Source organism: Macaca nemestrina, chromosome 4, assembly GCF_043159975.1.
Source record: "Macaca nemestrina isolate mMacNem1 chromosome 4, mMacNem.hap1, whole genome shotgun sequence".
NCBI lineage: Eukaryota > Metazoa > Chordata > Mammalia > Primates > Cercopithecidae > Macaca > Macaca nemestrina.
The window spans coordinates 4,141,146-4,160,967 of NC_092128.1; positions in this window are offsets into that span (position 1 = coordinate 4,141,146).

Here is a 19,822-nt window from a genome sequence, read left to right on the forward strand (position 1 = left end):
AGCAGAAATTGTACTATTGTGGAGTTTATAGCATGTGCAGATGGCATGCACAAGACAGTTACATTCAAGGAGGGAGCAGGGTACATGGAGCCATATAGTTGCAAGGATTCTATATTTCACATGAAGTAGTACAAAATTAACTCTAAGCAACATGTGAAAAGTTAAGGATATATGTTGCAAATGTTAATAAAATAATACAAAAAGATACAGTTAACAATATATGGGTTCTATATCCTCAATCCAAAGGAAGAGGCTTACTTTCAAGGAATTACTGACTTCTGAGAAAGTGTGAGGAGATGTGACTGTGGGGAGGCTCTGGAACCTCTTCTCATCTGCACCACTCCCCCACAACCTAACACGTCAGAGAGAACTGCTGCCTAGAGGGTGGCAGGTGGAGTGCACAGGCAGTGGTGCCCCAGGGCTTGGCTCTGACTCACTGAGCTCACCAGGAGAGTGGGTAAAGAGCCTTTATTCCTTGGCGGAGCTGATTCCCTCAGAGGAGCTGTGTCCCGGGAATCCTGAACAAACTATTCAGGTGGTGGGATGGGACATGCCAGAGTCTAAACTCCAGACTGGAACTCACTGTTCTGTAGCCATGACCTCCATGACCTCTGTGCTCCTCATTTATTTAAGTGGGATTTTTCTTTAAAAGGAAGTCGTTGGAGTAAAGTGAAACCACGCTACAAAAGGGACCAGCAATGCAGTGGATTAATGAACAAAGAAGTCTGTTTCTCTTGGAGAACGATCCAGGTCTGTGTGTCTTCCCCACTTCTCTCCTCTTCTGTGGACACTTGTCATTGGAGTTAGGGCCCACCTGGCCCAGGATGGCTTCATCTTCAGATCCTTCACTTAATGGTGCAAGGAACTTTTTCCAGATATGGTCCCATTCCCAGGTTTCGCGTGGGCACTCCTTTTGGGGGCCACCGTTCACCCCACTACACCAGGTCAGCAGAAGTGATGCTGTGTGAGTTCCCTTGCACATGCCCTCAGGAGTCAGCTACTGCTGCAGGATCCCTGTGTGACAGGCCACCCTGAGTTGAGGCACTTACAGCAACAAGCATTTTTTTCTCTTTCTCACTGATCGGTGGTTGGTAGGAGTATGAGTCAGGGTTCTCCAGAAGGACAGAACTGTAAGATACATGTCTATATGAAAAGGAGTTTATTAGGGAAAATTGGCCCACACGATCACAAGGTGATGTCCCACAATAGGCCGTCTGCAAGCTGGGGAAGAGAGAAGTCAGTAGTGGCTCAGTCCTAGTCCAAAAGCCTCAAAACCAGGAAAGCTGACAGTGTAGCCTTCAGTCTGTGGCTGAAGGCTGCCTGAGAGTCCCCAGCAAGCCACTGGTACAGGTCTCTGAGTCCAAAGGCCAAAGAAGCTGGAGTCTGACGTCCAAGGGCAGGAGGAGCTGAAGGAAGCATCCGGCAGGGGAAAAAGAAAGAAGTCTGAAGACCCAGCAAGCAAGGTGATTCCACCTTCTTCCACCTGCTTTGTTCTGGCTGCGCTGGCAGCCGATTGGATAGTGCCCACCACATTGAAGGTGGATCCTCCTCTCCTAGTTCACCGACTCAAATGTCAGTCTCCTTTGGCAGCCAGAGGACACAGACACACCCAGGTGACCTGCTGGGCTTGGCTGGGGGTAGGGCGGGCTGGGTTAAGGTCTGCTCCCATCTCTCTTCACTCTCCTTGGACCAGGAGCTACCCAGGGCATGTTCTTATGAATGGCTGCAGCATGAGATGAAGACAAAACACACAGCGCACTTTAGACCTCCGCCTTGTCATGTTCAGAGTCCACCAGCCCCAGCAAGTCACCTGGAATTCCAACTCAATGGGGTGTGGAAGTGTCCTCCACCCATGCTGGGGGGAGCATCAGAGCCACAGGGGAAACGAAAGGGTGTGGGTGTGTAATCTACGACAGCAAGGGTGGAATGGAACCCACTGTCCCGCTGGCCACAGGTGCATCCCCAGGAGTGTCTCTGCCAGGTCATAGGGTGTGTGCAGGTCTACCTGACCAAGCAATGTCAAAGCATGGTTCAGAATGGCCACCCCAGCCATGCTTCCACCTGTGCTGCCCACAAGCCTGTCAGCCCTCGGCAGCTCCAAATCACTAGCTTTTGCCAATCAAAAATGTGTAAAGTGATATCACAATGTTTCAGCTTGTGTTTCTCTGATAATTAGTTGTGTACATGTTTCTTTATTTGCCAGATGTCCTTTTGGGAGCTTGTTTGGAAGCTCTAGCAGGGGATCACAGCTATTCATATACCCTTGACCGAAGACTGGCCCTCCTCTACTGGGGATGGTCGTCCTCTTCAACGGAGTATGCAGCTTTGGGAGGGATGTACATGGAGTGGTGAGAGAGGAAGGGGACACCGTCTAGCCAACCAGATCAGCCGAATAAACCCTGGGGATCACTGGGGTGACAGGTGTCACAACCAGATCGCCCTCACATCCTGGGCGTCCTTTTGGGTTTCCTCTTCCGTAAACCAGTGGATTCGGATCCTTTACCTTACCTCTTTATTTTTATTTATTTATGTATTTATTTATGTATGTATGTATTTATTTATTTATTTTGAAACAGAGTCTTGCTCTGTCGCCCAGGCTGGAGTGCAGTAGTGCCATCTTGGCTCACTGCAACCTCTACCTCCCAGGTTCAAGCGATTCTCCTGCCTCAGCCTCCAGGATAGCTGGGATTACAGGTGTAAGCCACCACACCCAGCTAATTTTTGTATTTTTAGTAGAGACTGGATTTCACCATGTTGGCCAGGCTGGTCTTGAACTCCTGGCCTCAAGCAATCTGCCTGCCTCCGCTTCCCAAAATGTTGGGATGACAGGCGTGAACCACCATGCCCAACCTCCTTTACCCATCTTTAATGTTGGGGTCACCATCTTTTTCTTGTTGATCTTCAAGATTTCTTTTTAATTGCCAGTTTGGAGGATTAAAATCTCTTTCTGTCTGCTGTTAGTTTGCCGATGATGTCTTTTGTTGAACAGAAACCATTATTTTTTATGTAATCATATGCATGTGTGTGCATTTATGTGTGTGTCCGGGCCTTACAGTTTTTTTGCTTGGAAGTTTTGTTTAAGAAATCCTTCCCTCCCGGCTGGGCGCGGTGGCTCAAGCCTGTAATCCCAGCACTTTGGGAGGCCGAGACGGGAGGATCATGAGTTCAGGAGATCGAGACCATCCTGGCTAACATGGTGAAACCCCGTCTCTACTAAAAATACAAAAAACTAGCCGGGCGAGGTGGCGGGCGCCTGTAGTCCCAGTTACTCGGGAGGCTGAGGCAGGAGAATGGCGTAAACCCGGGAGGCGGAGCTTGCAGTGAGCTGAGATCCGGCCCCTGCACTCCAGCCTGGGCTATAGAGCGAGACTCCGTCTCAAAAAAAAAAAAAAAAGAAAAAAGAAAAAGAAATCCTTCCCTCCCTTCAAGATCATGAAGCTATTCTCCCGAACTTCCCTCTGTGAACCCTGCATTGCTGCCTGCATGTGTAGACTTTCCCTTCATCTAAGCCGCCCTTCACATGTTGGGTGAGGTAGGAATCCAGTTCTACTTTTCTCTGGGATAATTCATTTTAATTCATGCTGTTGCTTACACTTTAATTTCCCAATTCATTTTTAGGGAGCTATTTTTTTCTTCTAAGTGCAGTAATTTTTCTCTGGAAAAAGACTGGTACAGTTTGTACAGAAAATTAGAAAGAGTGCTCATAGATAGTAGCTGCAATTTCTTATGAAAATACAGAGTCTGCTAGTGACCTGGGTATGACACAATAAAGGAGTTTAAAAAATGGTTTCTAGCTTAGTGCTTGGAGGAATCATTAAACTTGACTTTTTTTTCTGTTTGGGGCTAGAACCTTTATGAGAACTAAAAATAATTCCAATTTACTTCCTCATCTGTGTTCTGGAAGGGTGATTTCATGGCCTATATACAAAATATAATGAGAACGAGACATTCCCAACTCTAATGGCAAGAACTTAATTTAATTACAATAACAACCAGGGAGGCAGAATTACCTTCTTTTCCTTTCATGTCTTAGATAGTTTTACTGCTTTCAGTAAAAATACTGATTTTTCTTTTTTCTTTTTCTTTTTTTTTTTTTTTGAGACGGAGTCTCGCTGTGTCTCCCAGGCTGGAGTGCAGTGGCATGATCTCAGCTCACTGCAAGCTCTGCCTCCTGGGTTCACACCATTCTCCTGCCTCAGCCTCCCGAGTAGCTGGGATTACAGATGCCCGCCACCACACCTGGCTAATTTTTTGTATTTTCAGTACAGACAGGGTTTCACCGTGTTAGCCAGGAAGGTCTCGATCTCCTGACCTCGTGATCCGCCTGCCTCGGCCTCCCAAAGTGCTGGGATTATGGGCGTGAGCCGCCGCATCTGGCTGATTTTTATTTTTTTCTATTTCTCCTTTTTCTCTTGGTCTCACATACAAACCTCCCCCTTTTCTCCCTTCTAATTTACACTAATTGTGAAAAATGGAGTATTTCGAGCAAGTAAATACATGAGTAAGAACTTTTTATTTTATTTTACTTAAGTTAATTGAAGTATAACACACACCCACAGGGAAAAATATGCAAATCACAAGTTCAGCTCAAGTAATGCTACATGGCGAATGAACCGCCACGTGCCCAGCTCCAGGTTAAGAGACAAGAAGCTCTGGCAGCTCAGAAGACGCATTGCGCCCTTTCGGTAATTGTCCCTCCCCAAGCCAGCCTGTGGTGGGTAATACTGAGTGTTAACTTGGTTGCATTGAAGGATGCAAAGTATTAATCTTGGGAGTGTCTGTGTGGGTGTTGCCAAAGGAGATTAACATGTGAGTCAGTGGGCTGGGGAAGGAAGACCCACCCTTAACCTGGTTGGCACAATCTAATCAGCTGCCTGTGAATATAAAGCAGACAGAAAAACGTGAAAAGCTGAGACTGGCCTAGCCTCCCAGGCTACATCTTTCTCCCGTGGTGGATGCTTCCTGCCCTCAAACATCATACTCCAAGGTTTTTGTTGTTGTTGTTGTTGTTGTTGTTGTTGTTGTTTGAGACGGAGTCTCAATCTGTTGCCAGGCTGGAGTGCAGTGGCAGAATCTTGGCTCACTGCAACCTCTGCCTCCTGGGTTCAAGCAATTCTCTTGCTTCAGCCTCCCGAGTAGCTGGGACTACAGGCGCCCGCCACCACACCTGGCTATTATTTTGTATTTTTAGTAGAGAGAGGGTTTCACTGTGTTAGGCAGGATGGTCTCGATCTCCTGACCCTGTGATCTACCCTCCTTGGCCTTCCAAAAAATCACGCCTGGGATTACAGGCATGAGCCCCTGCGTCCAGCCTCCACATCCTTTAGTTTTGAGACTTGGACTGACTTTCCTTGCTCCTCAAGCTTGTAGACAGCCTATTGTGGGAACTTATGATCATGTAAGTTAATATTTAATAAACTCCCCTTTATAAATATGTATCTATCCTATTAGTTCTGTCTCTCTAAGAGAAGCCTGACTAATATACAGCCCCCCTCCTGTCTGTCAGCAACACAGATTGGTGTGGCCTGATTTTGGACTTAGATAGAATCATGGAAAGCATACTTTTTAAATATTTGGCTCCTTATGCTCGTGTGTCTGTGGGGCCCATCCATGGTGTGATGTGTATCCGTACTTCATGGCTTGTGTTGCTGCAGAATAGTCCATTGCTTGAATAGACAGCACCACAATTTATTTATCCGTTCTATTGTTCTATCCATTGATTTTTTTTTCCTGTTTTGGCCTATTAAGGATGGTGCTGCTGTGCAATTCCTATACATGTGTTTTGGTGCATATATTTACGCATTTTGCTATTGGATGTATACCTAGGAATGAAACTACTCAGGTAGAGGTTTATGTATGTTCAGCCTTAGTAGATACTGCTAAACAATTTTCCAAAGTGACTGTAGCAATGCATACCCAGTAGCAGTGGGTGAATATTCTAAATTCTTCACACGTTTTGTCTGTCTTTTTCATTTTACCATTCTGCTAGGTGTAAAATGGTATCTCATTGTGGTTTTAATCTGCATGTCTCTGATGGCTAATGAGGTTGAACAATTTTTCATATGTGTATTGGCCATTTGAATATACTCTTTTACGAAGTTCTTATTTCTCAATTTTTATATTGGTTTCCCTACCATTGCCTGGATTTATAGACCATTAAAATATATGTATGTTCTCAATATCAGCCCTGCATGTGTTGCAGTATCTTCCCTCAGTCTGTGGCTTGCCTTTTTTTTTTCTTAATGTTCCTTTTCTATAATGAAAGGTTCCTAATTTGAATGTAGTCAATTTATCATCTTTTTCCTTCATGATTAGTATTTTGTGGGTCCTGCTTAAGAAACATTTGCCTGTTCCAACAACAGAAAGGAATTGCCCTAGGCTTTCTTCTAATTATATTGCTATTTCATCTCTTATACTTAGATCCACAATCCTTCTATAATTGATTTTTTAGTACAGTGTAAAGTGGGGGGTCAAGATTTATTTTGTTTTTACCTTTGGATGGCCATTTGATCCAGCATCATTTATCGAAAAAGCCATCTTTTCTCTACTGCATCGTAGTGTTACCTTTGCCACAAAATAGGTGCCTGTACAAATGTAGGGCTGTGACAGATGGTCTTCTGAGATGGCCACTCTGTACATATGTGCACCCTGGAAACATCATGCTAGGAGGCAGCCCAAATTAGCCACACAGAGAAGTAAGAGAAAAACTGACATCAAGAACTGAAGCCCTAGATACATCACCACCATTAGCTGTTCCAGCCAATTCTCTGATGTTTGGGCCATTACAGGGAAGGACCAGGTGTTGTGGAGCAAAGTGGACTGACCCTGTTGTTGTTCTGAATTCCTGACCCAGATAAGTAGTGAGGAAGTTTGTCACACAGCGATAGGCAACTGAAACAGTTCTGCTCCTGGACTCTGCATTTTGGTCACCAGTCTCGTTACTATCCTTTGTCAGCACCACAATGTCTTTATTACTACAGTTCTGAAATAGGTCTTGGCATCTGGTCAAGCAGACCCTCCAGGTTTGTTCTACTTCTTCAAGACTGACTTCACTATTTTTGGTCTTTCAGATGTCCATAGACATTTTAGAATCAGCTTTGAGTTAAACAGACAAGCAAATATCTAGGCTTTTTATTGGTATTGCACTGGGTTGGTAAGTCAATATTGGGAGCTTTGACATATGTGTAATATTGAGTCTTCCAATCCATGAACATGATATATCTCTCTATTTATTGGGTCTTATTTAATTTCAGTAATGTTTTGTAGTTTTCAGTGTATGTATTTTGCATATCTTTAGCTAGATTTATTCCTAGTTATTTGAAGTTTCTTATTCTGCTTCATGTGCATTTTATTTATTTTCTACTCATTTTGCTAGTATACAGAAATACAACTGATTTTAATATATAACTTTCTATTTAGTAACCTTGTTTCTTAATCCATTTCGTGCTGCTATAAAAGACTATCAGAGACTAGGTAACTTGTAGAGAAAAACCATCTTATTTCCCACAGTTCTGGAGGCTAAGAAGTCCAATGTCAAGTTGCTGACATCTGGCAGGGACTTCTTGCTCTGTCATTCTGTGGCACAAGGCAAGAGAGGGTGGGGGGATAATTCTTTCTTTTATAAAGAACCCACCCCACAATAATAAACCCATCCCTCAATAATGGTATTAATCCATGAGGGCTCCACTCTCATGGCTTAACCACCTCTTTAAATGTCCCATTTCTTAACACTGTTGCATTAAGATTAAATTTTCAATACATGCTTTTTGGCAGACATATTTAAACCATAGCACCTTGCTAAATTCACTTATTGATTCTAATAGTCTATAGATTCTTTTGGAGTTTCTGCATGTACAAGCATGTCATTTGTGAATAATGACATAACAAATTTTACTTCTTCTGTTCCATTTTTTAGGCCTTTTATTACCATTTCTTCCCTTATTTCACTGAATAGAATCTCTAGTACAATGTTAAGTAAGAGTGGTGATGTAAGCATATTTACCTAATTTTTGACTTCTGAGGAAACGCTTTTAACAAGTAAATGAAATTTTCCTTAACGATTTTTTAGATATTCTGTACAGATTTAGGGAATTTCTCCTTTATTGCTTATAAGAGTCTTTTAGTCATGAAAGGATGTCAAATTTGAAATCTGCAGGTTTGCTTAGCTGTTGATTAGGGTACATTTATACAAGACAGATATGAGTCAGTAATTAGCATAAGAAGTGGGTGTTTGGGGAAACAGAACTGGCAGGAAAGCCCAAGCAGCTTGGGATTTAACATGACCTTTCATAATTCCACAAATATATTTTATTTATTCATCCATACAACAAGGTACCATTGAGGATCCACCAATTTCTGGTTATTAAGATATAACAGTGTGTAGTAAAGAATTTACACTTTCCATAAAAAGAGACCTGGCTATCTCTAAACTTCTGGAATGTCGTACCTGATGAGAGAATCTTTGTTCACCTGGGAGCCTTGGTCACACAGTAAAGTCTAAAAATGTGATGTAAGGTGGGGGATGGCCATACTTGATAGTTCTAGAGTGGGTGTTGGCCACACCCAGAAACACCAACAATTGATTTAGGATGGAGGCTTTGAGTCCTGTGGTATCAGCAGACCTTCATAGATCCTAGAGATTGAGATGAACTTTGTGGGCAATCAGCCACACCTATGCAAGGAAACCTCAGCAAAAACCCTGAACACTGAGGCCTTGGTGAGTGTCCCTGGTTGGTGATGCTCCATGCAAGGAAACTCCAACAAAAACCCTGAACACTGAGGCTTTGGTGAGTGTCCCTGGTTGGCAATGCTTTATGGTATTGTCACACATTGATGCTGTCCTGGCTCCGTCAGAAGAGGACAAGAAAAGCTCTGCATTTGGAGCTCTCCTGGACTGCATCCCATGTATCTCTTCCTTTGGCTGATTCCAATCTGTACCCTTTCCCTGTAATAAACCATAACTGTGAGTTTCACAGCTTTTAGTGAGTTCTGTGTAGCCTTCTACAGAATTAACAAATATGATAGTGTTTTGGGGAACTCCCTAAACTTATATAATTAAAGTCAGAAGTGAGGATTGCCATGTGGACTGTCCCCTCTAACTTTAGGTTGATTAACTTCTAACAAACAGTGAATATAATTGGTGCTACTCTCCATGGGGCTGGCAGTTTAGTGGAAACACTGACCATCACGGCCACAGTTTCTAAATTGGGTCCAGATGATGGCCATGGAGACAATGTTCTAAGGTCAGATAAATAAGTGAAATTGCGATATCCTCCTTCTTTCATTTGTAGAATCACACTGACAGTTTAAACCAAAGCCTCTGAGAAAGCATGTTGTAGAGAAGATTATTTATTTTTAGCAAATATTCTCAAACTTTTTATTTAATATCTTTCTTTTTAAATCTAACTTTGTATATCTAACACACCTAATAATTTATTGGGGAACAATATATTTTGCTGTTAAAGGGAAAGTTACCAGGTACCATGTGTTGGAACACATACTATGTGCTGGGTGCTTTATAGACATTACCTTATTTCATCTTTACTGTAGCCCTATAAGTAGGTATTATCTCCCTATTAAAAATGAGGAAATATATCCAGCAAAAGTAAGTATATCTTGCAGAGTTGCAGCTATTGAAAGAAAGTTTGTGTTAGAATTTAAGGTCAGGTCTGTCTGCCTCTGAAGTTGTTCCTTTCATTCAGAGAGGAGTGTTCAGGGCCTCCAAGAAGCCCATGTGTGTGTGTGTATGTGTGTGTGTGTGTGTGTGTGTGCGCATGCATTTCTCTAGGTAGGGGACTTATAGCTTTCATTAGATTCTCAGAGAGGTCTATGATCCCTAAAATGTTAGGAAACATCAATTTATGTAGACATCTTTTTTATTTATTTATTTATGTTTTTTGAGACGGAATCTCACTCTGTCACCCAGGCTGGAGTAGAGTGGCGTGATCTTGGCTCACTGCAAGCTCCGCCTCCCAGGTTCACACCATTCTCCTGCCTCAGCCTCCTGAGTAGCTGGGACTACAGGCACCTGCCACCGTGCCCGGCTGATTTTTTGTATTTTTAGTAGAGACGGGGTTTCACCATGTTAGTCAGGATGGTCTCGATCTCCTGACCTTGTGATCTGCCCGCCTCAGCCTCCCAAAGTGCGGGGATTACAGGTGTGAGCCACCGTGTGTAGACGTCTTAAGTAACCCTTCCCAAGTATTTTGTAGGGTGGAATGCTAAAACTTTCACGGTCGGGTGCACCATTCTTTACACATCAAAACCTAAATGAATATTTGCGGGGGGCAGGTGATGGGGACAACTTTTCCTATTAATAGGATTCTTCCTTTTCAATGACACAAATACATTTCAAACACCTCTTGTGTTACCTGTGCTCTCTTCCTAGATGAGCTCCTAAATAGAAAGATCAAAACCTTTTCTTCCCCATATGCCCCAAAGCATGTGGCAGAAAGAGAAAATGGTCCCCTTCAGGGCTAAGGGGCATGAAGCAGGCTGTGAGCACCTGAGGATTGAGGGGTCAGTGATTGGAGTGGACAGATCAGCATGAGCTCAGGAAGGATCTTAGGGGGCGATGCAGGGAGCATCTGCTGACGTGAGAAGGTGAAACAGCTTTGAGAATGGCTGAACTTTCCATATATTTACTTCACACACAGCTTCTGGTAACTCAATTATTTTAACCAGAGGAGTTCACTCTGGTGGTGAGATCCACAGGGCACCGCACACCCATGACAATCATGACAATCACTGTAAATGCCAACCCCTTGTGGTGGACCCAGCCACCATGCCAACTGCTTCCTGTGTATTTTTTCCTCATTTTTTCTCTTGACTACCTAATAAAGAAAGAATTGTTATTGATAATATATTACAGGCAAACAGCTGAGTCTTAGAGAGGTTAAATAACTTGCTCAAGGTCACCCAGAAAGTAAGTGGTAGATCTAGGATGGGAACCAGGCTGTCTCTAACCTGCTGATTAACAATTTGAAGGCCCTGGGCCCCCAGAGGGTCAGCATCTTCCCCCCACTGCCTCCCTGGAGTTTGGTTCTATTTTTCGTTTTTCCATCTGCCGGCTCCAGCAGCTTGGGCCAGATGGTGACGTCACCTCCTGCACAGGTTCATTTTCTTCTCGGGAAGGGGTGCTAAGAAGCCAGTTTTCACAAATCACAGAAGCCAAGCGGAGGAGACACCTGGCGCTCTGGGGGATGCGGCACGGAGGTTCCCAGAAAGGTGCGGTGGAGAGAGCGCCATGGACTGGCAGTGTGCCCTTGGCAAAACACAACGTTCCAAAAAAGGAAAACAGAGACCATATCAGTTTAGAGACCCCTAGAATCATGTGGCTAATTAGGATTGTGACAAAATTAGGATTAGGAACCCAGGCTCACAAACCTTTAGTCCAGCCCTCTCTTTACGTTGATGCGTCTGGGGTCACCAAGACACAGAAAACCCTGGTTCAGTTCTCATCAGTCTAGAAGATTGGCCCCACCTGTAAGGGCTGTCCTGCCTTCTTCCCACTATGCAGACCCGGCAGCTGCAGGCACTAAGACGACACCCTCATCCTGCCTGCGTGTTTCATGCCTTCGAAGTCCACCTTCTGGGACTCCCGGGCTGGGAACCCAAGAGTCTGGGATGCACTTACTCGGAAAATTGCTGTATTTTTTTATGATTGGTTTGAGCCTTATAAAATAGCCATTGTGTGGATAAAAATGGTTGAATATTGGAAATTTCATTCAAATTAATAAGAATCTTGAGACATGAGCTGGTTGATGGACAGTGAGAAGGCAGCGTGGGTCAATGGCTTGCTGGTCTCAGCAGGGTTGAGGAATCGCGGCTTGAGGCCCTAGGGCCAGCAGACAGGAAGCAGAGAGAGGGGTCAGAGCCTCGGAAGCCGCTGCTCAGATTCAGAGGGGGAGCAGTTCCCGGGACAAGGAGATCCAGGGCTGCCTTGAGAGCCGGTGGCTACAGGGGTGATGACAATGCATTCACCAGAACACTCTTGGTGCTTCTCAGGGATGAGACTTTGTGGATCTCAAAACAGGCATGAAACAAATACCATTAATACTCTCATTTGACTGAGCCCGAGGAAGCAGGTTTGTGGAGGTTTAAGAAACTTGTCTAAGGGCTACACAGCAAGTTGGTGGCCAAATCTAGATTTTAAATCAGGTCCGTCTGCCTCAAAAATGCATGCTCTTTCCTCTGCTGTCCTGGGTGGGGAAATAATTTGAAAAGTCAATACAAAGATATACTGATTTTGTGAGAAACTGTTGCCTAGAAGTTATTTTACCTTTTTTACATTCTGTGTTTCCTTCAACATCTGACTCTTTCAACAGGGCTCATCTCAGTAAGGGCACCCTGGACTGACTTATCCTTGATGGTAAGTGTAAATTTCTGTGCCCACCTCAACAGGAATTTCTGGTTGTCAGTCTCGATCTCTCTATAGGGCCCCAAATGGCTTCTTCTGGCTGCTTCTCCCCTCACATTTCCAGCCAGGCTCAGGGCAGGGCTGAGCTACTGCTGAGTGTTGTGTTTGGTTAAGAGGCCAGTGGAGGGGAGACCAGGAGCCAAGCTTGACGGAGAGGAGGGAGCCCCACTGGAAAAGCAGGGAGGGCAGCCCAGGTCTCTGGGACTCAAGTAGAGGGAGGCAGGAAGGAGGTAGCAACTGTCTCAGTGCAGTCGGGCGTCCTAAGAGGAGTGGAGTCGGTCTGTGTTGTGGCTGAGGCCACATGTCTGCACAGGAGGGACAGGCACTAGCCATCAGAGAGGCATCGATAGCGTCACGGGACAAGTGTGGGCTCAGGGGCGGAACCTCTTGATCTAACTTCCAGCCGCAGGCAGGGGGAGTACACAGTGAGTTTGGCTCATTCTATGTGGCACATAAGGAAAATGGGGCGCATGGAGCGGCAGTGTGAACTCGCTTCCCTCTCTGTAAAGGTGAGTGTTGAATCGTGTTTTGGTTATGGGCGTCCTCCTGGTTTTCCACAGTTTCTCTGGGACACTCCTGAAGGGTGCCTGTACCCAGTAAAGAACATCTGCTCCCCAGTGCTCTTGTGTGACGTGCCCCGACTGCCATGTAGGCACTCCTGAGAATCACAGAGACTGGGTTTCCAGTTCCCAGGTACAATTTCCCAACATGTCAGTTGTCCCTCCCAGGACTCTCTGTTGTCCTTTACAAGCCTAAGGGCTGGACTTGACCACATCCCCCCTCCCACCTGCCGCAGCCAACATCACTCCTGTGACCACTGCTGTGAAGGTCCACCCAGGCTTGACCGGGCCCATCTGCAGACAGGCGGCCACGCCCCTCCTGGGGCCCTTCACTTCTGGTTGGTGCCTTCCTCTGTTTGTTGTGAAGTCTTATTGGAACAGAGTCACACCACTTGTGCGTGTGCTATCACCCCACCACAGCACAGCTGAATAGTGATGACAGCTGAGTTGTGCAAAACCAAAAACACTTTCTTTCTGACCCTTTACAGGAGGGCAAACTTGCTAAAGCTGCTCAGGGCTCCCCCAGGCTCCAAGTTTGTGCGGTGTACACTTCTGACCCTCTAACCCTCGTAAGAGCTAGACAAAGCCCACGTTACAGGAAAATGCTTGCAAAACACACTTGCATCCCACAGCAAAAATGATGGCAAAAATGTACGCACTTTGTTTCTTTGTCCTGTTTCTTTCTTACCTTGACCTGAAGATCCAATTACTGAGACCCTCCTGGGATTTTAGGAGTTCTACCAGGTTCTATTTTTACCCATCCCATGATTCTATGGGTCTTTCCAAACTCGCAGAACACGAACAGAATGTCAGGAAAGCTGCCTTTGCTGGCTGAGTTGTTGGTGTGTGAGTTCTAGGCCGGGGCCAGGTGGGACCTGGTTTCTCAGTCAGCTGGCTGACTTCTTGCCTATACTCAAATGTTGCTTGCTATGTCTTGAATCTTCTAAAGTTCCACTTTATTTATGTATTAATTTTTGAGACTTGGTATTTTTTTCAAGAATGCATTGCTTAATTTTTCTCTTTTTAAAAAAGTATCTGACGTGACTTGACCACTGACCTCTTGTTTTGCTATGCCAGTATTTAGGGGAAATTGACATACCGTGTTATGGCTACCAGGGATATCTAATGCTGTCACCTCGGAAGTGACGCTGGCTTTCCTCTTTGGGACATTTGGGGCACCTCAAGGATCTGCTCTTACCTGGTTATTTCATGTGACAGCCAGGGCTGATCTGCGTCCTCTCCTTGGTATTTATTTACCTTTTTCTGGGAGTGACTCACCATTTCCTGCTTAAACAAATGGAAACCAATAGATATCTACGTCTTATAAATTGGCATATATGCAATAAATATGCATATTAAAGAAGTTCTTTGCCCCTAAAATCAGTACAAAGTGAATGTCGCCTATCACATACCCTATAGTAACACAGAATTCTGTTACTTCCCACCACTTTGACTTTACTTTTAAGTCACTTTAAATAACTGACGTTTGCATTTTTTGTTGTGCTGTTTGTGTCTGACTCCCCAGGACCAAATGGAAGCCCCACCACGGCAAGAAGCCAGTCCTCCTCACCGCTGCGTCCCGAGGGCCACGGATGGGGACTGGCAACACATTGGGGTCAGTATCTCTCAAATAAGTAAGTAAATAGGAAAGTCTGAGTAGGGACCCAGAGAAGTCTAGGCATGTTCCAGGGTTCTTATGGGTGGAGGGGAAACAGCCCCTGACTGATAGAGGTTGCTGGAGCCGGGCAAGGAGGAGAACGTGGAGGATCCGTGGAGAGAACCCCTTGTGGATTCCTCGTGTCCCCCTTGCGGTCTGGTGTCCTGGGTGCCTGGATGCCAAACCAGGCCCCACACACAGAGCACACCGAGTGCCCTGAGACAGCCTTGAGAGGGAAGGCAAACACTCAAGGCAAAGCGTCAGGTTGGCGGGGGCCTGCTTCCTCCGCACACAAACCCTCCCTTTACCTGAGCAGCTCAGGGTGTTGAAGGAGCCCATCCACTTAGCTCTGTCTGCACCTGGACATCAGGGAGGTGTGCACCGGGTCTCCGCCCCTGCAGCCGTGTGGGCAAAGTCTGTAGTGACCCAGGGCACCACTTGCTCCTTTTTCCTGGCCCCTGCCCTGGCTGCCTTTGAGCTGAAGCAGCCCCAGACCCTGGCGGACCCCCAGAACCCCGGCCCTGCGTGCTGCTGGTGTCTATGTTACCTGGCTCAACTGGCCTTGCCCAGGTCCCGGAGCTGGCACCCAGAAACTCCACCTCTCCTGTTGCCTGACAGACTCAGCCTTCACCTCCTCTGTGACATGCCTCTGGGTGTTTAATGGGCACCTCTGGCTGTGATCAACTGCCTTCCTTATCGAGGGCTTCTAACTGTGCTGGCGACAGTGGCCTCATGATGTGCAGTGCAGAAAGGACAGGGAAATAAGAGGCGTCTTGTGGGGAAGGGTGAGTCCAGACAAGGCTTGGAGCATCCATCACGTGCTCCACGTCACCCTGCAAGGCCCCTGGAAATGGGCACAGTTACTGTGCATTAGATTATAACCTGCAGGGATTTAGGGGCAGTTCAGAGAGATGCACCCCAAATGGCACCTGGTCTAATCAATTCTTTTAGTTTATGTTATTTCAAATTGGACTCTGGTTCCAAATCCTGATATGACCCAAGGGCAGGAATTACAGCTCTCCACTCCTTCATGGCAGCAGAGCCTGACGTCAACACATAATTGCTTGCCTTTTCCCCATTATTTCCAATAATAAATTGAGGGCCTATGGCTCTCCAGCCTAGACATTTTGATGATGTCAGGGGCGCCCGAGAGTTGATGACTTAATTTTCTCAGAAAATGCAACATCATCTGTCACTGCCCAAGAAAATGAAAATCACAGCTCCCTGCCCAGCAGGGCAGTCACTTCTGGTTTGGTGTAGGCGAGTGAGGAGGTCAGTCCAGATCAGCATGGGAGTGGGAGGAGAGATGACCAGACAGCGGTTAAAACCACTGGGAGCCGTCTGATGTCCTGGTTGAAATTCTCCTCATTGGGACGTGACAAAAACACCTGCAGTAGCCACCTCGGGATTGGGTTGGGGGAGGTGGCAGGGAGTACTGCTGGGCCAGTTTGTGCTTTAGAAAGAGAATGTTGGCTTTTTAATGTCCATTTTGCTCACTGGAATATACCCTTCAAGAGGGCAGGGACCACAGAAGGCTTGGAAAGAGGAAAGCAGACACAGAACACATAGCAGCACGAGGGCGAGAGTCCTCTCCAGGGTCCTCTTAGCCTCGGAAGCAGGAAGGGAAAATCCCTGCTGAGATGTGGGCTGGGTGCTGGGGCCGAGTCCAGGTGAGCCACTGGGTGGGCTCTCAGTGGCTGCAAGGAGCTGATTCCCTCCTGGGGGCAGGGGACCGCCATCCTTTGTGAGCCAGGATGCTGGGGGACGACGGGTCAGCCTTGGACAGGGTGAAGTGGGAAGTGCAGCTCAGGACATCCCGGGAGCCTACGGGGGACATGAGGCGACTCAGGACATCCTGGGAGCCTACAGGGGGACGTGAGGCTGTTCTCAATGGCTGGGCCGCGTCCTTTCATCTATACCAACGACATCCGGATGCAAGTCTCCTACAAGGTTGGGTTGTGTGGTCTCTCGGAGCATCTTCCTTCTGACTCGTGGGTTGAAACTCTTCAGGTTACAGCTGATACAAAATGAACTCACAGTAGTGTGTGGCTCACGTGGGGCTGCATCAGAGGACACACGGGCTGAGCCATGAGCCTCCTGTGTCAGCCTCATCCCGGGCAGACTTGCTCCACAGGGCGACTGACCCTGGAGCCCAGGCGAGGAGCGGGTCTGGGGCTGGGAGGAGATGGGGTGAAGAAAGGCCTGGAGTGGAGGAGGAAACAATTTGGAAGAGAAGCGGCATTTGTCTACGACAACATCAAAACCTCTAAATGCCACATACGTTTAACCACATTGAGCCACACAGTTTATTATTTATCTTTATTTGAATTAGTTAATAAGAAAGGGATGTTATGGGGATACCCATAGACCCCTGTAAAAGAAAAAAATAAAGACAGAACCCAGAGGCTTAGCACTGAGTAACAAAATCTCTTGTCCCCTGGAACCTGGTGCCGCAGAGTCTGGGGAGCTCCTCAGGGCAAGGTTCAGAGGAGTGAATCTGGAGTGGCATTTTGAAACCCTGAGCCCACGTGGCACTTCATTCTCTCCTGGGAGAGCACCCTCTCTGCCAATGTGCCGGCTGGGGTGTGGCTCCCCTGCAGCGCGGGCCTGAGCTGCTTCACCTGCCTCAGGGCGCTGCCTCAGGAGCTCAGTGCTGCAGCTGCTGTGAGGTCACTGGCAGGGTTATGCTGTAGGTGCCTGTGACAGTCAGGCCTGCACTGGAGCCAGCAGCCTCAGGGGCAGGATGGGGTCCAGAAGGAGGTGCTGGGCGAGGCCTTGGCCGAGGGGCTGGTGTCTGGTGTTTCACCGATCGATCCTGCCAGGCGTTGACAGTCTTCATGCCACAGAAGGCACATGTATAAGGGCTCCATGTCCACATCCAAAAGACAGGGCTTGTAAGCCTAGCCTTCACCCCATACGAAAGATGTCCACACGTGTGGAGAAAGCAGCCCACCGCAAACACGCCGGGCACAGGACCGCGTGCAGGACGCAGGCAGCGTGACTCAACTCAGCCGTGCACAGCCCTGCTCCGCAGAACAGTGCAGGCCACGAAGGCCCTCGGCCCTCAGTGCCTGGCGTTCCTCCCTTATTTGCTCCTTCTTCCTTATTTTCTGCTGGTAAAGGCACCAAAAGTCTTCTCAAGTCCCAAAGAAGACAGTCTTCTGTTTGAGTGACACCCTAGACCACTTTCGCTATAAGGACAGCATAAGACATCAAGGCAGAGCCATTCAGAATTTTCCATCCTCACCAAAGCACCTCTCTTTTTTTTAAGAGAGACAGGATCTTGCCACGTCGTTCAGGTTGTAAACACACCACATTGCACCCAGCCTCCAAGGCCTTTATAGCAACAGAAGTAATCAGATGCCTCGGGGTCCCTTTCAGAGGAAAATTGGCTTTGGTTGTTTGGGTGGTTGGTAGCTAGCCATTCCCTCCGTCTGAAACTGGGTAAGTTCCTTTATCCCCCTCGCAGGACGTGTGACAGGTGTGTGGCTGACTTCTTGGGTGCCCACAGCTCAAACACCTAGGGGGAGCATGCAGATGGGCAGGTCGTGGGGAGCCTGGGCTCCGACCCCACGGGAACATCTAGGGTTGAGTGTTCACAGCTCCCTAAGCCCCAGTGGGCCTGTGTCACAGTCTGTGCTTTCAGCTTAGCCATCTGCAGGTGGCTTGTGTTAATCAGCTCAGTTAGACCCTCTGGCTTATTGCAAGGACACAGGGCTTTCTGTATCCTGGGTTCTTTCCTTAGTGTACTGGAAAAATTGGATCACACGTGGGCTTGGAGAATGAATGCAAGGTTTTATTGAATGGTGGAGGTAGCTCTCAGCAAATGCATGGGCAGCCAGAAGGGGGGATGGAGTGGGAAGATGGTCTTTCCTGGGAGTCAAGCCACTCAGAGGCCGGGCTCTCCTCCGACTGCCCCCGGCCGGATTTCTGTTTGTGTCCACGTTGTTTTACCATCAGTGGCCCGTCGGCGTGTGTGTGTTCTTCTGCCGGTGATTTCCCCTCGACGCCCAGCCACTGTGTGTGTGCCCGCTGGGGTCTCAGGGTTTTTATAGGCACAGGATGCGGGTGTGGCAGGCCAGGGTAGTCTTGGAAAATGCACCATTTGGGTGTGAAAACAGGAGTACCTGTCTTCACCTAGGTCTGTGGGCACAGGCCTGAAAGTGGAGCCCTCACCAGGGACCCTGCCTTTCTCAACCCAGCACTTCTCTGCCCCCCTCCCGTATCACCCCTACCAAAAAATGGGTATTTTGAGACTAGTATAAAGAATTGTTAGATAATGTAGTTGTCAGAATAAAAAGAATAAAACACGACCCCCATTATTGCAATTTTGGAAGAGGATGGAGACTACATGCACAATAACGAAAGTGGGTGAGAGATTAGAAAGGACAGGCGCGAACCCTTCCAAACCTTTGCCTAGCTTATTTCCTCTGTACTCAGAAAACAGTCTAGAAAGGTGAGGAGGCCTCCTGTGCCGCCAGCCCCTACTTTTAGGCAAGGGGAAACGCAGGCCCTAGAGCTCCCAACGCAAGGACTCACTGGGCAGAGTGGATTTTCCTTTGGTGGACCCCAGCGGGAAGCCTGAGCCCGAAGAAAATGCAGATTTGCTCAGATGATGGTTTGGGTAGAACTGATGCTGCTGCAAAGCGTCTGTATTGGCTGCAGTTTTTAAAACGGAAGGGTGCAGACGGTTGACTGTCTAGCAATTCCGACATGACAAAACCAGTTTGCAGTTTTTCTAGGGCTATGTTAGAGTGAGACCAAAGGTGTTCTAAATTCCTGGGACTCATCTGTTTTTCAAAACTTTTCAGGCAATGTTTTGCCCCAGAGGACTTTGTACTTATGTCCTCATTTATCTAAAATTCAGTTTCTTGATGAAAAAGTCAATATCTTTAAAGAAAAAAAGTAAGTCAATAACTTTGCAAGAGATTGGACACACGAAACTTACCGTCTCATCTGCGGGGAGGATGCTTTTTGGGAACGACTGGAACATTTTATCACACGATTACAGTTGCCAGGTGTGAAGGGAAGGCTTGGGGAGCTCCAATCATCCCTGTACCCTGGAACTCACACCTGGTACAACACCACCTCCCTGGAGTGTGACTCAGACTGGCTTACTGGCTTCTAATGAAGATAATAAGGCATAGATGGTGGATGCCAGATCCAGTATTGGGCAGGGCTGGCCTC